General features: G+C 33.3%; 1 pseudogene across 1 annotated transcript; it reads right to left on the bottom strand.

Moving 5' to 3' along the window:
- Positions 1-2,623: 2,623 nt before the first annotated feature.
- On the bottom strand, positions 2,624-15,967 carry LOC111295812 (putative E3 ubiquitin-protein ligase ARI8; annotated as a pseudogene). The gene is made up of 15 exons (XR_016325860.1): positions 15,463-15,967; positions 13,669-13,793; positions 13,313-13,418; positions 13,092-13,182; positions 10,343-10,515; positions 9,531-9,635; positions 9,309-9,397; positions 8,448-8,555; positions 8,022-8,112; positions 7,820-7,904; positions 5,023-5,070; positions 4,114-4,185; positions 3,941-4,040; positions 3,737-3,863; positions 2,624-3,462 (listed from the first exon to the last, which is right to left on the bottom strand). The product of XR_016325860.1 is annotated as a putative E3 ubiquitin-protein ligase ARI8 (transcript).
- Between the last annotated feature and the right edge of the window lie 6,626 nt (positions 15,968-22,593).

Below are 22,593 nucleotides of genomic sequence, written 5' to 3'. Positions count from 1 at the left end.
ACATGCAACAACACAAAATCACCAAAAAGTTTACTAATTCATCATTTTTATTCATTGAACATTTCATCAAACTCATAGAAAACATAAAAAATAAATAAATAACATAAGCAAACAAGCATAGAATGAGCAACATTTGGCCACTAAGAACAAGTGGGAGGCTCGACCAAGCATGGGAAAGCTTGGTCGAATGCTCCATTTGGCTCTCAACATTTCATCTAGCTAAGACATACATCGAACATCTATAAAACTGTCATATGAAGGTGTTTCTATCATAAAAGGAATTTCATCAAACATGTGATAAATTACCTAAAGAGGAAATCATAAAAACATAAACATAAGCCAAACACATTATGCAGGCTACTAAAACAATCAACAAACATGCAAATTATATATAATATATCACTCAAAACATCCAAACACATTATTTAAAGAAAAAAATACATTCAAAATGACTTAAAAGGGTTCGACCATAAAGGATCACAAGCTAGGCCAAACCTCCAAATAAGCATTCATGGTGAATTTTTTTATGTGCGTGGATCTCTTATGTTTCAAACCAAACTATGAATTAGTTGATTGAATTTTTGAATCAGGCTTGGAGTTTCATAGGCAAACAATTATGGAGTAAGTTATTTTCTTAAAAAAAAAAAAAAAAAATCAAAGGATAAAAATATGAAAATTATGGAAAATAATATGAAATGGTATGAAATACAATGAAGAAATAGTAGAAATTATACCTCCACACAGCTTTTCAAATTTCTTTTCCTCCCTTTTTATCCTCCACCCCACTACCTTGGCTATCTCCTCTTTCCTTCATAGCCTTAAAATGATGAATATATATCCCATCCAATTGTATAATAGCCATTTGATCAAAAGTCCATCCAAAAGCTACCATTCTCCCCTTGTTTATTCAGTAAGCAATCACCTTTCACACTTGGATAAAGGCCTTTTGAAAATCAATGGTTCATGATGTACCCAATAGAAAATGAGGCTCTAAGGGCTGCTAGAACAATCTAAAACAACTAACTTGCCCTTTTGAAAGTTTTTGCCTTTTTACACAATTTTCTTAGAACACTATGATCCCTTCTTGGTTTTTGTGATTTTAAAGCACCAAAAATTTTAAAATAATATGAAATCATGATTTGAAAGTTTTCATAAAAAGTCGACATCGAAAAGGTTAAATTACAAAAATACCTTTATGGTATTTTGGTAATATCACACCTCCAGGGGTGCAATTAGGGTTTTCATTGCATCAAAAATTAAAAAAATAATATTTAAATATGATTTGAAAGTCTTCATGAAAATCCAACTTCGAGAAGGTCAAATTACTGTCGAAGGGTATTTTAGTAATTTTATCCTTCCTAAAGTATACTTAAAGGTTTTAGTGCATTAAAATCATAAATTTTAATTCCAAGCCTTGTTAACTCCATTTGAATGTGAATTTTGAAAATTGACCCGAGTTCAATTCAGTTTGACTAATTTTGACCAATTTTGATCAAGTTTAACTTTGTTTGACGAGGTTTAACTAAGTTATATCTTGGGGCATTTTTGTCAAATTGGTTTGAAATTCTATTTTAAAAACTCGTCAAAATTGAAGAAATATTATATTTGAACTCAGTTGGATTTTAATGGCCTTACAACTAATTAAATTCTGCCTAGACAAAATTAAGTATCTACAATAAGGAAATTGATTAAATAAAATTGAAATATATGAAATAATAAGAATAAAAAAATAAGGGTACTTTTAATATTTAAAATAAAATTTGAACTAGTATTATTTTGATTAATGGACTTGTAATTCTTTCAAGAGAGAAAAAATGTATTTTTCAAACTAATAAGGTAAGTTTACTTTCAATAAAATCTCATGGATGGTAATTATAATTTTCTTTTGACTAAATACTTAATTTAAAATCTAACCTTTAGGGTGATTTTCAACTCTCAACTAACACTACAAGAAACAAGGCTTTTATTATGAAATTTTTCATCAATAAAAACTTATATTCTATTGGTAATATTCATTACTAATTAAATTTCAACGAAAAATTTTTTGATAGAAAAAATAAAGAAGCTAAAAACTTTTTGTTTGTAATGCAAAACTCTATCAATAAAAAAATAGCAATGAAAAATCTTCATTGAAATAAATCTATAATGATGGAATATTCTATCTTTATAAATTTAATTTGAAAAAATTTTTCATTGGTAATACTTTTATCGACAAAAATTTCTTCATCGAACATGAAATCATCATTAATGAACTTTTATCAACAAAAAATATTTATTGATAAAAGCATATTTTCCGTTCCTAAAAACTTATAAGCCTTTTGATTTAGGGGATTGATCCTTGTTGGATCAATCCGTCTCAAAAGGATCAATCTTTTATACAAAGGGATTCTATCCCGTTAGTTATTTCAGCCAAATAAATGATTCTATTTGCAGTAGAATCAATCCCCTTGGTTATCATGTGTCATGCTTGAAAACTAATAAAGACTTATAATGTTGCCAATTAATTTTTGAATCAATTGAAATGATAATAAAATTAACAATCGAAGATTATAGATTCAAGTAAGTTCGTGTATTATTTTCTTTTTCGATTGAATAATATAAAGATAAAAGATTCAGAAGGAGATTAAAAAAGTTAAAAAAATTATAATATTGGCACTGCCTACAACCAATGCATGTACCAGAGAAAACATACATCAACGTTATACATACAAACACGTGGTAAATTCGATGCCCGCATAAAAAGTTTACAAGAAGCCATTTACTTTTGCATGCTGAGGGGCAGTGCAGCCGATCGTCTGCAAGCCGTTTCATTGCAATCCACCTGAAAGCCTCAAGCTTGCTACAAATCCATTTTATGCGAGAATTATAACCGTATTAATTACATATGAATACATTGGAAAGACTGCTACCATAATGTACAAGTCAAGTTCATGGCTTGGACCTAGAGAAGAACTATGTACAGTTCACATGGCAACAACATAAACATACAGTGAACACTCTTTCCCCCTTCTCCCAACATCAGTTCCTCAATGCTGCTGTCCTATATCATGGCAAATTTGATTTAAGAGATGGAAAGAGCAATGGAAAACTTTTTTCCCCCTTTGGCAATGCTCTAAAGCCCTATGCCATGGTAGCCAGACATCATGTCTGTCCATCCAAACTGATAAATCTGGTGTAGATAATAAAATTTATTGCCGCTGCTGGCACATTTGGCAAATGGTGACTAACTTGGCATTTGCAAAGGTGCAATATTCACAGGACCAATGGTCAGGAATCGTCAATATTTCTGCTAAAGCCGCTGCATCTGGTGGTTAAACCTTTGCCCTTTCCACTTATTACCCTACTGCTACCACCTCCCAAGATCTTTGAGCCCCCCATCCTGCTGCAGGCTCCATGGGAGTCCACATCTGATAGACCATTTCTAGAGCTCGAACTAAATTCTCAAAGTAGTTTCGTGTCACACTGTTGTCATGAAGTTCAAATAAGTAATTAATTAGATAAAAGATGACATGCCAAGTCTTGAAAAATAACAAAAGGTAGGAGAAAACACTTTTCTAAAAGGTTCAATTAAAAGATACAACCATCTCTTTCCAACAAAATAGATTCTTTCCACACAAACCAAGCTTTTGAACTGAAAATCTCTTTAATAAAACTTCATGTTAAGATTATCAAATTCTACTTCAGAATGAGTTTCATAAAGAACTTACACGGTAAATATATTTTAAATGAAAATTACCTCGTCAATCCAGCAAGTTTTGTCCGAAACTCATTAAAATCTTTTGATGGTCCCTCTGCATTGAGGTAAACCTGCAGCTCCTTCTCTGCACATTGATGAAGTCGTTCTAACCCAGACTCAGCCTCACCTGCAAAACAATAGAGCACGGGTAGTGCAAAGTGAACAGGAATATGAAGCCATAGTTTATAGGAGGATAGACATTACCTTGCAAATATTCAAAGAACTGCCTTTTAGCATGTTCATGTTCTGGTAAATAATATCCATAGGCATATGTCCATTTCAGAACTCTCCTACATTCTCCTATCTACACAAGTTGAGCAGCATCAATGAGCTAAAGCAGAATGTAGCTAGTAACTCAAGCAAATTTTGGAATTTACCTGTAGCCATGCCTCAGTGATGAACTTCAGCTGTGACTCAGGTTGGCACTGTATGTCACTCAGCTTCTCAAGCTACATTTACACATAATCATCAGCACTCTCCATGAAATAAAAGACAAATGGTAGTTTAAAGCAAAATAAAACACTATCAAGTGGGAGGAAACAAACTACTCATCTTACTTACTCTCTTCGAAGCTCTTCTCTTCTTCCTGCTCTTCATTTTATTATTTCGATTATTATATGGTATTTTTAATATTTGAGGCAGGGGAAATTGGTGATTTGGAGGAATTTTTCACCTTAAACCATGAAATACTTAAACAATAACAGGAAGATAATCACTGAGGAAAAAATTCGGTGCAAAATAGTAACCTTATGTTTACATGCAAGGCATTTAATTATATCCCAATAATTTTTCATCAGGTGCACTAGTCTTGAGCTTGATGAGTGCTATTGCCACACTTTGCAGATGCAATATATTTAGATAAATTAACTCAAAACTTACTTGTTGAGGCAGATAAATTACTTTAGAAACACAATCAAACAAGTAGGTTTCCTCATTCACAGTCATTAGTTATTTTCTTTTAATCTCTCTCTCTCTCTCTCTCTATCTATCTATCTATATATCTATCTATATATATATATACATTTCTGGTATGATGCCCATGGATGGTCTGCTACCAGCCCCTAGGCAATATAAGTCCAAAGCTGCTATATAATGAGAAGTTTGAAGGAAACATATTAACAGATGAAATGAATATGCAAATGTCATGAACCAGCACTGATCAATTATAAAGTTATCCAATGTTTTTGATAGCCTTCAAACACTATCATCATGACATCCACATAGAGTAATTGACTAGACCAGCATCACTAAATAGGGAGTCAATAATTTTAAGAAGTTTGGCCTACACGCACAGACTGCATTTGCTGTAGATCTGCCAGTGCCTTTTGCCTAGACTGCATCAAATGAAGAAAAGTTCCAAGGACAGACAAATGTTTTATCATTTATGTATATGGTGGCTATTCATCCCAAAAGTATTCCAAGAAAATAAATTTAAGCAGTCAAAAGAAAAAAGACAATAATGTATTAAATGCTAACGGTTGTTTTGCCAAGTAAATAGCTAATCTTAAAAACACACACACACACACACACATATATATAGAGTGAACAAAGCAAATCAGTTCAAACAAAGGAAAGATGCCTGCATGTGCACAATGATGCACATGCTTCTGAGGAGACGACATTTTGCAGAAGCAGAATTATCATACATAAGAAAAGATTATATTTAACTAAAAGTCACACTCCCTTTGCTTGCGCTAATCCATAAAATCGCTAAAAAATATGCAACATTACTATCAAGAGGTCATACATAACTGAAAGCAAATTATCACCATCATGACGATTGTAAGATTTTCTTCTACCTATCACATATTTTCTGTTTAAAAACAATTTCTATCTTAAAGAAGACCATCTAAATTCCATCCAGAAAGTGTCCCCACTTCCACAAAGTGAAGCTACTAACATTTCTCTTTACTCTCTCATTCCAGTTTTATCAACATGCCTCTCAACCCAAAGCACCCTCCTTGAGCACAACTTCAACTGAATCCTAGTACATCCTGCTACCCTCTTAGAATAGTATAGCAAAAAAAAAAAAAAAGCCTGGTACGGTAGATTTTTCATATGAGGTTCCTAGCATTTAAAAACCAGATACAAGCCAGGTAGACCTGAAAATTTTGGACATGACTCGCTGACACCACAACAAGACACATAGTTAAGCGGATTTGGATTTTGTATAATCATGTTCATGTCACAATCATGTCAATCCCTTTATGAAAAAATATATAAACAAAAATATTCATGTCTTATGAGATTTGACCTGCCTAACATGTATATGAAACATTTATACATATTTAATTAATTGTATTAATAGCATAATTCAAAAGATTCAACATATCTAACACATTTTAATATTAATATTGGAAACATATAAAATAACTTATTATTGCTTTTTTAATAGGTTATTTTTGTCTAAATTGATTAAACTTGTTGCGTTCTAAACAAAATAATTATATTTAAATGTGTTAATTGTGTCATGTTGAGTAACTTGTGTAATAAATGTGTTATGTTCATGTCAAGAACTTTGACACGATCATCAATCTTTTTTTGTTATACTTTACGCATACATGACATTATGACAACTTGCTAACACAAATTGCCAGCCCCATAGCTAGGGCTAGCAAAGATTAGCCTTCCTTAACTAGGCTAAAAAAACTCTAAGTAGGGATGTAAATTTTACTCATATCCAATGGTGAATCTAATTTTTTACCCAAATGAGAATGGGGATAGACATTATATTGTGGGTATGGAGATGGATATGATTTTAAATTTTTATTGGGTATGGGAATGGGGATGGGGACAGGCAATATAACACCCCTATCTAAATATATATTTATATATTTTTAGTAAATAGATTAGTTTTAAATAATATCAATTATTATTTTAAATTAGTTAGAATTAATATATTTTTATTGAAAATATATATATATTAATATATATTTATAAAAAAAAATTACCTAAATATACAAGATAAAAATTATAAAAAAAAAATTTTTTATTTTTTTTTAAAAAGCTATAGGTACAAGGATTATCCATACTCGTTAAATACCCATGAAGATGGCAATAGGGATAGATTTGAAATACCAATTGGATATGCGTACGATGATGGGTATAATATAAAAATCCGTAAATGAGAATAAGGAATGCTCTACCCGCCCCATACCCTACCCACTAACATCCTTAAATCTAAGATAATGAAACAACTTGCCAATCAAACAACAAGCCTTGGGGACTTCTTTAGGTACTTCATGATAATAAAGGAAGCAGGAAAATGATTGCCACAATGGAATGCTATTGATGAGAATTAAAGCATTGCCACAATGGAATCAACAAAGGTACTTATGGTATCTATAATCCAGTTCATTGCATGATTAGTATCAACATCAATATTGTCCACACCTTTTGCATGAGAATATGTCTCACTAGGTTCTGGTCTCTTCACAATGCAATTTTAAATTGAAAACATATGCATTTTATGACTCTTTCTCTCCAACCACTGACTCCAAAATCTAATTAATAAATAAGTTGCATGTCTTGAAAATATGGACAGGTCAGGCTTTCATCCAACCTCTGTAACATACTGTCACCTCTAAAAGCCTACCTATGTCCATCTAAAATCCATGATCTTCAGCTCACTCGCCAAACTCACTTATCAAAAATCCATAATCTTCAGCTCACTTGCCAAACTCAATTAGGCCCCAAATAAAGGTCTAGTGAGCAACCGGGGTTTCAGGGTGGTCCCACTGTGCCAAACAGCACCTTAGAATGCAGGTTCAAGAAAGCTAGCGATAAAAAGGGGAAAGAGCAGAATGTAAATATTATCCAAGCAATGCCAATCACAGCACTTTCCAAATAAATCATTAATCAAAAACGAAGAAATCAACTTTCGATAGTCTTTCTCATAGCTTTAAAGGGGAAAAGGGGGGAGGGAATAATGCTTAATTCACAATTCAATTTAATACCATGAACTTTATGGGCTACAAGTGAAGATAGACGAATCTTTATACTGCCAACCGGTTATTCACAAAATCATTAACAGTGACAAGCATCATTTCAATTTCAATACAAATCTAAAAAGGTAATACATACCGCTTGGTTGGTTGCCCATTGTTTTATGAGTATATCTCTCTAGAGAATTTTTAGCCATCTCTCTTCGCTTCTCAGCCTCATCATACTGTAAATAAATAGTACGAATCAGATACATGGAGTGATCAGTTAAATGATGATGCAAAATAACTTATGACAAGCACTGGGACATGCTGACTGCCAGAGGGAAGAATTAGTTTCATACCGCACCCTCTTGCTTTGCTGTCTCATAACGGTTGCAAGCATAAAACCCACCAGTTCTCTCACCATGCTCCGACCATGCACCAAGGCAAAGCCTGCATACCTCTCTGGTCGACTAACAGAAATTTTTATAGAAAGAAGAGAAAAACAAAACACTACATATACAGAAAGTGAAAAAAAAATCAATTTGTTTTTGGAACAAATTCTTTTCAGTACAGCCTTCAATTAGGAAAAATACTCACTCCTGTAGAGTAGACAATATAGCTAACCAAACAATAGGAAAACTTGAGTTCATACAAATGAATAGGAGAATTATTTATATTGTTTTTCAATTTAAGAAAAAAAAAAAAGAAAAACCAAAATAAGGTAGTGAAGTCAGAGTTCCATCAAAATACAAGCAATGCATACGTAAGCAGAAGCATAAGCTCACCAGCAAAATTCAAATTTACAAGGTGGTGTGCAAGGAATATGCATACACCCCTGGTTCTTCTCAATTGGGCGCTTGCATTTTGGACAAGGCTTGGAATTAGCCAATATCCTGAAGATTAAAACAGGCATATTGATTAAGAAACAGATCATTATGAAAATATAGCATGTAATAACATATATATATATTGCTGAACAACTATTAGTAATTGGACATTCCCTATATATATTCACCTTCAGGCCATTGGCAGGAAGGGGAAAAGAAAAGGCATGTTTTTTAAATAAAGAAAAATTCAAAGGAAACATTCATTTCATTCACTAGAAATGTTCATGTATTTAGAAGAAAGTTAAATGATAAGTAATTTAGAATATAAAATTGACACATTAATAAAGATGTATAAACAGGGAATATTTATTTCACTACATCACAAAAAAGCAAAAATAGTTCAATGCATAGAGCATAAATGAGAACCTATAACCATCTTTACCATTTCCACAGCCCCCTAATGTATCATCTGACCCCCATAACCTCCCTCCGCCACAGCCCCAAGAATACCTTTCTCTTTTTCTGAGGTTTACAACAATGATTTGTGGTCGGAAGGATTGAATCTGGACAAGCTTTCCCCATTACCCAGTGACAATATCCAAAACAAGTGATATTCAAACATTCAGATAAGAAAGCATTCTACACATACTGTTTACTTTTCACTCGCACTCAAGCTTATCACAGGTAGTAAGGGAGAGCAAGAAAATTGCTTCTCTAAGGTGTGCCATTCTGCACGAATTTAACAACCTCACTTTTTGCCATGAATTAAACAACCTCATGTATTAGAATAAATCTAATTACTATAATCCTGTTCCCTACCAATTCATATTTTCAGACTCTGCACTGTTTTTAAGTATCCACTTGGCCACAGTGCCACAATCAACAGGACGGTGAGCTTCCTCAGAGCACTGCAAGGTCAAATGCACATTATGGGTGAAAATTCATGTTTGCATTCTTTAAAGTAAAAAAGAATGAAGCAGAAATCCATACGCATGAATTCTTAGAAGTACTATAACACGAAAAGACGCAAACAAATCTTACATTCCAACAAAAGCTATATGAGCAGCAACAAGTAACGTCATAACTTCCACTGCCCAAAATAAAGTCCACAGCATAATCACACCCTGGTGCAGGACACCATTTGGTCTACAAAATAAACAAATAAAAATATAGAAAACGAGTTATGATACCAAAGAGGTGAAAATGAAATAATGAAAAAGTTGTCTCCATTTCGGTTAGTGATTCTGATGTAGAAGACATACTCTGCAGCAACTGAAAAATGAAAAGAAAAAAACATATTTAAACAATAGATTAATGGGTGTAATCCATGACATACTTGAGGAAAATCCCATTTATGAAGCTAAAGTCAAGACAGATAATATTAACAATTTCTTTATACACCCTTAACAAAGGCACATCAAAAAAGTAAGATATACTTAGTTATTACACAAAATTCCATGTTTTGATTCATAAGTATATTGCAAACTTTAAAAACCATTGGAAGAAAAGAAGAAAAATTTTAAAATTAACAAGCCAGAACACTTTTTTTTTTTTTTGGAAAATAAGCCAGAGCACAAATATGATATGAGTGTGGTTAATATCTTATTTGTGCAAAACTGGTAAAGGGTAGAACAAATTTTCAATTCATCCCAAATTAAATACTAACTACAAAACACCGAAAAACACAATCCACAACCTTACAACTCCACTACCCATGCAGTGGCACCCCTATCCTTCAACCCAAAATAAATACTTAAAATAATATTAAAGGATGCAATTTTGAGAAATCATTTTGCAAATTTAAAAAGGAAAAATAAACGCACAATTACTCAAGATGTTTTAAGTATTATTACCTTCCTATCGTCTTCAACATAAGATCTAATGAAATAACGAAAGTACTTCTCTCTTTCTTCTTCAGAAGCCAGTGCATTTATCATATCTTGACCAACAGCAGCAGCACAGGATGGATCAGGACATCACAACATCAAACATCCAGGACCATCATTAATGGCTGTGCTAATATAACCTATGCAAGAAAATAAAGATTATGACCGTACGGGAAAATTTTACACTAGAATATAGAAAGGTTGATAAACACACAAAACTTCGATTAGTAGCATATAAACTCTCAGACAGGGAAAATCATTAAGATGAAAGTCATTACTTTGACAAGTTAACAAAATACAGCTAGAATAGCTAAAGTATTACCAGGTCAGCTATTGAGCTTAAAAACACATGCAACTAAAGTACAATGTGGATAATCATGTAACAAAAGAATTTTTACATGTACAAGGTCAATATTGAGCTGCTTAGAGTGTTCCAGAATATGGACTCTTCATCAAAATCAGAGCAAACGGTACAAATAAAGAATTATTCTCAGACCAGGAGCCCTTTACCTCTTGCCAGCCAGCTTAAACACATGCAACCAATGCTTTCACAAAAAATAAAAATAAAAATAAAAAATAAAAACTTCCCAAATCTAACACAAGCTCTCAAAACAACTCCAACCCATGTAAAAAACAATTTTTACATGTACAAGGACAATCCATTGCTGATCTTTCTTATTTCACCTTTATATGAAGTTCAATAGAAGAGCAACTGAAAGCAGGAACTTAATTATATCTCTGGATGCTGAATTTTAAAAAAGGTTCTAGATGCTTGTGTCACGTGATCATTACCCTCTCTCTGCAAAACAGGCTTATTGGGGTGTGTAACGCCAACACTTATATGCCCAACGACCTTCCCTTTCCTATCCAATGTGGGATTAAAGCACCCTACCTACTCCTTTAGAGCGCTTGGCATGACATTCTTCCCCACCCAATCTCATAACACACTTGTCACAGCTGCCACCCTACCTTCTCCCCTTTGGAGTGCTTGGCGTGGTCAAACTTTTCCACCATACCTTACCAAAGCACCTTGTTAAGTAGCCAGATTGGCCCACCTTGCCTACCCCTATTGGGGTGCTTGGTGTGGAGTTGAATGAGTCAAGGGTTGACTCTGATACCACTTGTCACATGGTAATTATCCTCTCCCCACAAAACCAGCTTATTGGGATGTGCAACGCCAACGCTTATATGCCCAATGACCTACCCTTTCCTATCTAATATGAGATTGATGCACCTTCCCTACTCCTTTAGAGCGCTTGGTGTAACTCTTTGCACCTCCCAAAATCAGTAAGGCACACATACCAATGGTTGCAATATTGATTATGGGCCTGCTTTAAAGTCTTTTGATAATTTCTTGCAAGATTTTTCTTATCTTTCTTTCTTCCAAATATTTAAAAGTTCCTCAAGAGAAGTATCAAATAGCCATTCCCAAGTTACACAGCCTAAGCGCAAGACAACCACCACATTCCTGGGAAAGATTCAATCAATACCAAGCAAAGAGAACGAGCAGCAAAAGAAAAAAATTCATGACACTTGCAGAAAGCACCAAAGGAACCCCATCCACTTCCTTGGAACATGTTACCAATATCATATAAAGAACCAGGTTATCTGACAAGGAAAGCCCCCTATTATGCAACAGTGAAGTTTCTAAGCATTTGAACACATAGGCTCTGGACTGCACATGACAACATTTACCTCTGCAACTGTCCCAGATCCAAAAACCTGAAATTATTGGGAGGCTCAAAACAATGGTATCAATAGATTCAACCAAAAGTTTACCTATCCTATCAGCCAAATACCTAAACTAGCATCAGACAGAAACATAACGTGTTGATGCAGGAGGTTTCTCACCCCCCCCCCCCCCCCCACAAACACACACACACACACACAGACTCAACAAAAAAATTAATAATAAAGGAGCAAAAAATTAGCTATTGATTGGTTGAATAGCTGGACAATTTTCATCAACACCCAGACCATAGAGATGCTAACAATAGAGCTTAGAATTAAATCAAACAAGAAAACATTCCAGACCTTACTTTTGCTAATTTAACGGTCCATAAGGAGCTACTAAAACCACAGAACTTAGAATTACATCCAATTTATGGCCCAAAAAAAAAAAAAAAAAGAAATACATCAAACCATAAAACAAACATGAAACCAAAAGGAACTTTTCCTCCATCAACAAATCAGCCAAACTACGAGGAGAATCCACATATAAGAAGTGAATTGAACCATCCAATTCAAGAAGACAAAATAGAGCCTTCTTTTCTCCCGGAACCTTGAAGAAGCTTCCTTTTCCTGAACTTACTGATCTTTCTCCAATTTCATACTTCTAATTTTAGAACTGCAAACTTCGCAAAAAGAAAAGGGAGAGGAGCAGGCAAACGGCAGAAGTGTGTGGTCCTATAGATGGTTACACTTTTTATTTCCCAAGAAATAAACCTTTCCTTTATCTACTAAGCAGGATATTCATGACATCACCAGTACCATCTGGTAATTTAGCTCTGGCCTTAAGTATGCTGACAAGAAGGAATAATGCCACCAGTTTTGAAACCAACACTACTAAAAGTTCAGATTATTCACAGCAATGGCATGTTGTCGGTTTCACCAAACAAAATTAAACTTTTAGATTAACAGACATTAAAACTAAACAAACATTAACTTTTAAGTACCATCATATGAAAACAAAAAGTGTGGCTGTATCAAAACAGACCTGCCCAGCAAGAGTTACAAAAAGGATGACCACATGTAGCAGCATGCAGCCAATCATAAGTATAGTTTTCAAAACATATCCCACAAGTCATCTGTCAAAATAAGAGATGTGAAGAAAAAAAAAAGTAATAAGCTGTCAAAGAGTGCATAGCAAACAAGCACTGGAACTCCTAGCTCATGAAACAAATGTGAAAACTCTCAATTGAGTGTTGCACCACTTACTTCTCTACCATCCGGAAATGGAACTATAGGCTTCTCCAATAAGCCAACAGACCTGCGAACCTTTTCCTCATCTGCAAACCATTCATCATGTACTTTACTGACACTCCTGTAAGTCCAAAATAAACATAAACCAATTACAACATCAAGGCACACAAACATATCATTGCTAAGAGATTGCAAAATAGATGCATATTGACCAGAACAGTGAAATACAAAATGCTAATTTTCACTCCACATTTACATAGCTGCAGTTCATAAAAAATAAATTTCCAATAAGTAAAAACGTCTACGAAAGTTGGAAGGAACAAAAATAAAGAGATTATTAAATAACAGAAAAACCATACATGATCACTCACCAACTATAGTATCGTAGCAGGATGCCTGCTTCAACCTTTGAGATGGAAAGCACAGTAGATATCCTCACGATATCATCCTCCTGACGCTGACGAATATCTACTTCATTCAAAATGGTATAATTTTGCTAAGAAAAGAAGAGACACAGATTTAGGACAAACTGCTTCAAAAAAATTTAATTAACTAACAAAACAAGGGCTCAAAGAACACAAACTTTTATGTACACAAGGATAAGAAAAGTTATAAGCTTGTAGGGGAAACCATTACAATTATATAGCAAAAGAACTGAATGCATGCGGTGCAAGTGAACAGAAGAAACTACAACATTTGTAAAACACACTAATTATAAAATCCACAAAGCAAAAGGTGTTTCAGTTTCAGACATTCGATATGCGCTGTAAGTTGTAACTATGTAGCATTAGCAGAAGGTAGGTTTTTCAAACATTCACTATGGAATGTTAAGTATATTTCCATAGGTGCTAATAGTAGAGCAAATAGAGCAGTATACATACATTTAAAGAAAGAGGTCAGAGAGTTAACCAGCCAGTTTAACATAACAAAAAAGAAAGGTCATGAGCAGTTGATAAGTTGGATTTTAAGTTGCATACATGACTTTACAAAATGGCTCCCGGCATGGTTGCATTTTTCCATTATGTATGTATTTCCACTAAGTTATAAATATCACCAAAAGAGCAATGAATTGTGAGGGGAAAAACAAATAAGGTTCCTCTCAATTTTGAGTAAAACCTTCTTGAAAAAGTAGAGCCATTTTTCTTGCATCTGAAAAAGCATGGAAAAATCATTAGCTAAAAGTACCAAAAAATATGTCACATGAGTTCCATCCAAAAGTAAAATGATTTAGGTGTAAAGCCTCAGCAGCATGGCTTTGACTTAGAACTTTGATACATTCACATAACACCTAAAGAAACCTTAATTCAAGAGGCTCAGCGAAAACAGAAAAAATAACATACTTCATAAATTTTAGAGAACATACCAATTAACCCAAATTAAAAAATGAAAACCTAGCATCCCCCTAATCTAATTATGGATCTAATGGAACAGATATAGGATACCAACAGCATTTAAGGTGTAAATTTATCTGGGTGCTACTTCCTTAAGATGTTTACTTGCTCCATTTATTGCAAGCTATGTTAATTTTTTTGTTTTTCTATCTAATTTAATTTCCATTACATAGAGTAGCCCATATTTAATTTAAGTTGTCCATTTCCATCCATTAAGTCTCAATCTTGGCGCCACACATAATCCAATGGCTCAATATCTAGTAAAAGCTTCGATTGCAAAAGCAAAGAATAGGTGAATTCCTTTTGGAGGTAAAGTCTTGTTTCAAATTTTTAGGGTGCAATGACAACACTTACTTTAAACCAAATCCACCCAAACAACCAAAAAGCTTCAAAATCTTGGTGGATATTGTCAGATTTTGAAAAACAAAGCAAACCAAAATCAAGCATATTAATGATAACCAAAGCTTTGCAAGCACTACACCATAAATATATTACAATTTGTTCAAAAAAATGCTATTCTTGAAGTCAAGCGCAATTCAAAAAGTCACACACCACCAAAAAAATTATTACAATTAGAAATGTTCAAATTATACGAAATAATAACACATTTGACAATCATGCTAAACCAAAACCAAAACACATCATCAAATGACAACATATTCCTCAAAATTAACACAAAGAAAAAAAAAAAGGCATGGTAACGAAGCTTTAAATTCTAAAAGAAAAATCAAAGCAAATGAAGAAAAATCCAAAGAAAAAAAAAAGACCAAATACCTGGTATCTATGAGAGACAAGATCATCGGAATCATCAGAATCGTTGTCGATGACCTCGTAACCAGCGACGTCAGCATCGGAATCATCGTAAGAAGCAATGGCTCCAGCATCATCGTCGCCGCCGCTGTAGAAATCATCTTCCCCGGATTCGCTGTTGGAGTCGTGCATATCGATATCATCCTCCAATTCCATTTTTCCTGTTGCTTCTTGTTTTTTCAATAACAAGTTTAATCAATAAATTAAAGTTTGATAAAGAATAATCAGATGGTCTGAAATCAATGGATGATGAAGATGGAGAATGAGTGGCAGAGATGTAAATAAGGGGAGAGAGGAAGGGTGAAAACGAGGATAAGAAGACGGATTGCGGCGAAGGGAAAGCAGAACAGAAATGAAATGAAAATTGAAAAGAAAAACAGAGAAAAAAGACAGAAGTTTAGTAAATTATTTTCATCTTGGCCTTCTATAGAGAGGAGACAACGAAAAAGGTGGTAATTAATTAATTTTATATTGGCAATTGTTTTTTTTTTTATTAAGCAAAATATTTTTTCTTTTTAATTTCATCGTTGAGAACTTCTTACCATGTGAAAGGGGGCTGTGTGGAAGACCACGAGGGGGAAAACTTTGTCGCAGTTTAATGCAAATATATTTGGAATTTTGGTTAAATATTCATTTTTACATTTTATGATTTCAGAATTTTACTTATTAGTGTGAAGTTCGACACAAATACAAGTGTTTACAGAATATAGATTGAATTAACCATTAATATGATTTTAGAGTTTTATCGTTCTATTTGTAGCTCGACACAAATACAAGTGCTTACAAAATATAAGTTGAATTAACTAATTACGAAATTTCATTACCTAATTATGAAATTTTATTAGTAGTAGTAAAATTTTATAATTAGTTAATTCAACCTACATTCTATAAGTATTTATATTTGTGTCGAGCTCCAAACTAAGTAATAAAACTTTAAAATCATAAAAGAAAGAAAGAAAATGATTAAAGACAAAGGCTAAAAGTTTTCTCAAGCATTCTGATGCTCAAGTCAAAGGTCGACTAAAGAGAAAAGTAGAAGAAGAAAGTATGAAAGTAGAAAGATATAAAATATCTAAATAATACATGAATGGCCTTATTTATAGTTAAAAATGAACGGTTTTGGGGTAGCTTAAGCTACCCACAATTAGTCTTATAGTCAAGATGACCTAGCAAGCCGAGTTAACTCAGACATTGACCATCCACTTAGGGAATACAAGTCAACATAAATGAGGCCCTCTAAGTAGGTTGATGAGATGATCGAACTGACGTGATACTGTAAATGTCAAGTCATATCGAAAGTCATAAGTACCTCTGGCTATTTGTTAGCAGCCTTTAATGAGAAAAATAATCATTTTGCCCTTAGCACCTAAAAATGCCCTTAACATTTTATCTTCTCATCGAGCAGTGTGAGTATCATATTGTTGAGTGTAGTCTTGGACGATCTGCCTTTATGCCAATCTAATGCATGCTCGATAGTGCTAAACTTAATCTTGAGCATGGGCTTTGAAATTTACACTTCATCGGTCTAACTTGAAGTCACCAAAGTAAATGACTATGAATATCGAAGTAGATGAAGGTTGAACCAGGTAAATTTATGAGTTATTCTGACATGACTTATATGTTCGATGCTGTATTTGATTGTGACTTGGTGGCCTATTATTGTTTGGGCTGACATAGGACTTGAATTTTTTTTTTATTTTGAAATTTGATTTTTTAATCTAACATGTGATTGTGGGTAGGTAAAATGACCAATTTACCTTTATGTTATCTGAAAATGACATTTAATGAGGAAAAAAACTATGCGATAAAAACTCAAAGCAAGGAATGTGAAAAGTTGTCTTCGTTAATCGCTTTTGACACATGGCATGATTTGGAACATTCATCTAATCCCTTTGTTGGCTATATAAAAGGCACATTGGGTCTTTCATCTCTTACAGGCTTTTTAGTCTCATGTCAATATATTTTTTCCAACATCTAAACTTTCTAGTTCTCTTTCAACCAACCTTTTTATTTCATCTAGTTCAATACATTTTTTTCCTTTAATTATGTTTTCTTATTCAAGTTTTAAGAGTTTTATGGTAGAGCCAAAGAGAGGTCAACTCAACTATCAGGGTGTAAATAATGAAGTTTTTTCTATGATTATCGAAAGTGATTATGCCTGAGCTACTTTTTTATTGAATATGATGTTTGCTAAAGACCAAAAATGAGTTAAAAACAATGCTCGTGCTATGGGAAAACGGGTTTATCATGGGATGGATAAGCTTTTTGTTACAATAGATCACGATCTTCAAAATCCATCTGTCCCAATAATAAAGGACAGTTTGGTTCTTTTGACTACCTTCTTTTTTCTATTCATTCTTTTTGCCCTCACATTTATTCTTCTTCTTCTTCCTCTTTTTTCTCTCTTTTACATTTTTTTTTCTTATTCTTGTGTTCCTTCTCCTCAACTAGAAGCTTACACTTATGCCTTTTTTCGATGAGCTTCTATGTCAATCTTAGGTTTCAATCTTGGTTTGGGCTTTATGTTTAAAAAGTCTCCTACTCCTTTTTTTTCTTTTTCTTCTGAGGTAAGGGAGATCTCAACTTCTATTCGAGTGATAATGTAAAGTCCCAGACACAACTTATAAAGTATTATACACTTTGACCCAAAGGTCTCTCAGTTTTATTCCATAAAAAGTGTCTTACATATTTAATTTTAGATTTTTACATATATATCATATCATATCCACACATTTTTTTAATATGGGATTGGGGCATTACAAATGACCCCTTCTGCCTTTTTAAAGGATGAATAAATTATTGATGAATATTCTAAAAATGAATAGGGTTTAGATGAGAAACAGGCAAAAGGGTTTGACCAAGCTTAGGAGGAAAGTGAAAGTGAAAAAAAGAAGAAAAAAGTCTTTTCAAATGATCATATGTTAGACCAAATCCCTTTTTATACTCTTTTGTACCTTCGATGCAATCTCCAAAGACGTGATACAGAACTAGAAGGGCAGAGTCGATCTCGATGACTGTCCTAACATGTTCTTTTTACATCACGTTCATTTTTGGAAGGTCATATTTAACTTTTCTAAAAAGAGGTATAGCATAATAGATCTAACCACCAATAACTATGTTACTACTTTCTTAGAAATCCATCACATTTGAGTGTATTGGGAGTTTATAGTGGTCGATTTGAGGTTATGTTTACATTTTTTTATCATGAAACTTTTTTTTCTTATAATTGAACATCACTCAGCCCATTCTTAATTCTGTTTTATACATTGTAGATTTTATTATTCTTTATAAAAAAATTAGGTCTTCTTCCAACTATCCTTCTATTTAAGAAATTTTTTTATAGTTAAGAAGTACTCTTATGATAATAGTTGGTTTTATGTGATAGCTTGGCCAGCTAAGAGAATTTTCGTGAATTGCTCGAGCTTAGTAAAAAGTTAGAAACTGCTTTTCCTCTACATAAAAAAAAAAAAGATAGGAAAACCCAAAGTATAAGAAATAACTAATGTTGCTGGCATTTTTTAAGATGTCCAAGTTGACCCTCTGACACTCACGGACCTAATTACTCGAGATAAAATAATTGATTTCTTAAAGAGGGGAACTTAGTTGTAGATACATATGAGTTAACCTCTCTTAAAGTTGTCAAAGAAACCAAATATTGGGGTAGGTCTAAGGTAACTCCACGCAATGTTCATTTTTCTAACATTTAACTTATTTTGCAAACACCTTGGTCTAGATGAGGGACTTTGAGTTTACTTGTTTTGCTCATCTTCTAAAGTAAAAAAAGAAGGGAAGGGCTCTCATCCAACTTATTGCCCTTTTAAAAAAAGCATTAAAATAATTGATCCTTTAGTTTCTTAGTCTCCACCGAGCTGTTCTTTACCCCAAAAAAGGCATAAATAAATAGCTGGCATGGGTCAAAAGAAATCTAGGACTGAGGCCTCTCTTTACAGGCCAACAACATCAAAGCTATAACCCACCTCAGAAAAGGCTACAATTAATTTAAAATATGGCTATTGAAGAATGCTTTTAAAGACCCCAAGGTGGTTAGGAAAATCACAAAGGTAACCCTCTCCAAAAAAAGGTCAACATATCTTCTAGCTTAATTTACTTTTCATCGATAATTTTTTATTTTATTCAAGTTTAAGTTCGATCTTTATTTTATAGCCTTTGCGCAACTTCCCACCTCAATCTCTCAAACTTTAGGGCAGGGACTTGTTAGTGCCCATCAAGCTCTTATGCATTACTACAAGACTGAGCAAGACTTCAAAAAGTATTCCCATGACCTCTCTGCCATAACTAATGCCAACAAAAATTTGAAAGCTTTCACTGTTGGTGCGAAAAATAACAATGCTGAACTCAACAAAAAGGTTAAAGATTTAACAGCCAAGCTTGAGAACATATATATCCAAAAACCTACAACTAAATCTCTTCAACAATAAGCCTACTTAAAGCTTAATGAGGCTTTAATCAAAGTCGTGAGGCTGAAGTCAGAGTTAGAGGTTGAGAAAAAGACTAATGAGCAAGTAGTGGATGACTTCTTGGTGTCCAAAAGGTATTATGATCTACAGACCAAGTTTGCTTGAAAAAATATCCTCAGTGCCTTTGACTTGACATTGGATGAGGTGAAGTTCAAAATTGTTGATTTGAATCTGGGCTTGTCCGACATTAGCTTGAATAACATAAGGTCAAAGCCAGCTCCAACATGAACTAAGCAAGCTGAGGATGATGGCGATGATGATGATAAGGATGAAGACGTCAAGATAGATGCTGCCATAGGGGGTGAGGCTTTAAGCTCGAGGCTAATGTCGATGTTGGTGGACCTTTAGCTCTTGTTTCTAATGAAGGATAAGTCGATGAAGGAAAAGGCTAATGAAATAGTTTTTCTTTTTTGATAATTTTTTTCTTTTGATGAACTTTTTGTTGATAATTTTTGTAATCTAAGATTAGGTTTTTGTGAAGATTTTAGATTAGATTTTGTGAGGACCACTCTACCAAACTTTTGTTAATTTATATCTTGTAAAGTCCACTTAATTAAACTTCTATCAATGAAATAAAAATATATTTTTACCCAACTTTTAGCTCTGCCTTTTCTTTTTTACTTCGTAGTTTATTTTCATTACACATAATTGCTCAAATCTTAACTCGGATAGGATGGGCTAATCAATTTATTTTAATAAATTAACTTGAGAATCTATTAAATTAACTTGAAAATCTAATTTGATGGTTGCACAAGTGCCAAGTCAATGTAAAATTATGACCAAGGTTCTTACTTCAATTTTAAATATGTTTTTCAAGATCAATTTTAGAACCTTAGCAAGCTTTAAAATGTCAAGTCGACAACCCTTTTTACTTATCTAAGCCAAAGCTTTGGGTTTTGTACTTTATTATTAGATTAGATATAATTGCACCTAATTATCTTGGATTTGGCTTTAATTTTGTAAGTGTATGCTCAATTAATGTTTGATTTCTAGGCTTCATCATACGCTAAGTATGGTTAGAGTAAAGTTAAAACTTATATTCCACTTTACCATTGCATAGTATAAGTATTTTTTTCAAAATTATAAGTTTGAGCTCAGCTCTAAACCTTTTCACTAGTAGTAAATTTTGAGATTATTTGTATTCCATGTCCTTGGTATGGGATTACCGTTCATATCTTGTAATTTATAAGTCACATCATGGACGATCTCTTTAACTATATAAAGGTTATCTTAGTTTGAGGCTAACTTTCCACCTCGATTGTCAAATCTTGAGGCTTATACTTTTTTAAGTACTAAGCCACCCTTCTTAATACTCTTAATTCAGACCCTTTATTGTAGAAATTAGACACTCTTTGCTGATAAGCTGTTATTCTGGTTAGGGCTATGTCCCTTTGTTCTTTGGCCCAGTTCAATTTGACCTTAAAGGCCTTTTTGTTCCTTTCTTCAGATCCAAGCTCAACTCAAAAGCTTAAAAGGTCGATCTTCACAAGCACCATGGTCTTTGTTCTAAAAGCTAAATTAAAAAGAGTTGCTCTTATAAAGATCTTGTCGATCATCTTAAAAGCCCATTATATGCCAAGCAACTCATTGGCCCATTTGCCTTTAGTTTCATCTAGTTTTTTTTAAAGGCTTTTAGTATAGTCTTATTAGCCGCCTCAACTTGACCATTGGATTGTGAGTGTGTGATCAAGGTGAACCACAAGTCGATGTAAAGGTTAGAACACCATTCTTTAAATCTTAGATTATCAAACTATTTTTCATTGTCCATTATTATAGATCGAGGTAGATCAAATTTGTAGATTATATTTTTTCAAATAAAATCTTTTACTTAAGATTCAATTGTGGTTGCTAGGGTCTCGGCTTCATATCATTTTATGAAATAATCAACTATTATTAACACAAATTTCCTCTATCTGTGGTCGGAGTGAAAAAGCCTAGGACTTTCATTTCTTATTACATGAAAGGCCAATGATTAATGATAAAAGTCAGCTTAGTCAAATGGATATGTTGTACATGTGTGAATTTTTTACATTTTATCACACTTTTTATCAAATAGGTTGCATCTCTTTTAATGGTGTGCTAGTAGTAACCTTGTCCGAACACCTTGTGACTACCATATATTCTTTCGTGAATTTTTTTGAGCACATAATTAGCTTTTTTTTCATCTACACATCTTAAGTAAGGTAAACTAAAAGATATTTTATATAGTTTTTTATTGATCATGGTGTATCAAGTAGCTTTTCTAACTAAAGGTTTAACTTGGACTTTATCTTTAAGTAGTTTGTTAGTTATCAGATAAGCTCAAATTAGAGTCATCCATAACTCTTTCTCTTTAACTTGGTTGATTAGTTTTTCGTCGATGCTTTTCACTATTAGCTCCTCTGCTAAAACATAAGTTGAGTTGTTAATTACTATTTTAGATGCCAGTTTGAATAATAAATTAGCCAAGGTATTTTTTGACCTCGATATTTTTTTTACATCTACTTTGGTGAATGTGGTCAAATGTGCTAGTACCTTATCTAGAAACTTTTTTTATCATAAAATATACTGGCTTCTATCTCCATTCTTCTTTTTTAACCAGTCTCAAGTTGATTACCTAGTCAGTTGTAATGATATA

This window comes from Durio zibethinus, chromosome 12 (assembly GCF_047325235.1).
Source record: "Durio zibethinus cultivar Kanyao isolate XHJ-2024 chromosome 12, ASM4732523v1, whole genome shotgun sequence".
NCBI classification, from domain to species: domain Eukaryota; kingdom Viridiplantae; phylum Streptophyta; class Magnoliopsida; order Malvales; family Malvaceae; genus Durio; species Durio zibethinus.
Note: the sequence above shows the minus strand (reverse complement) of the source record. Positions and strands in the feature narration are given on the sequence as shown.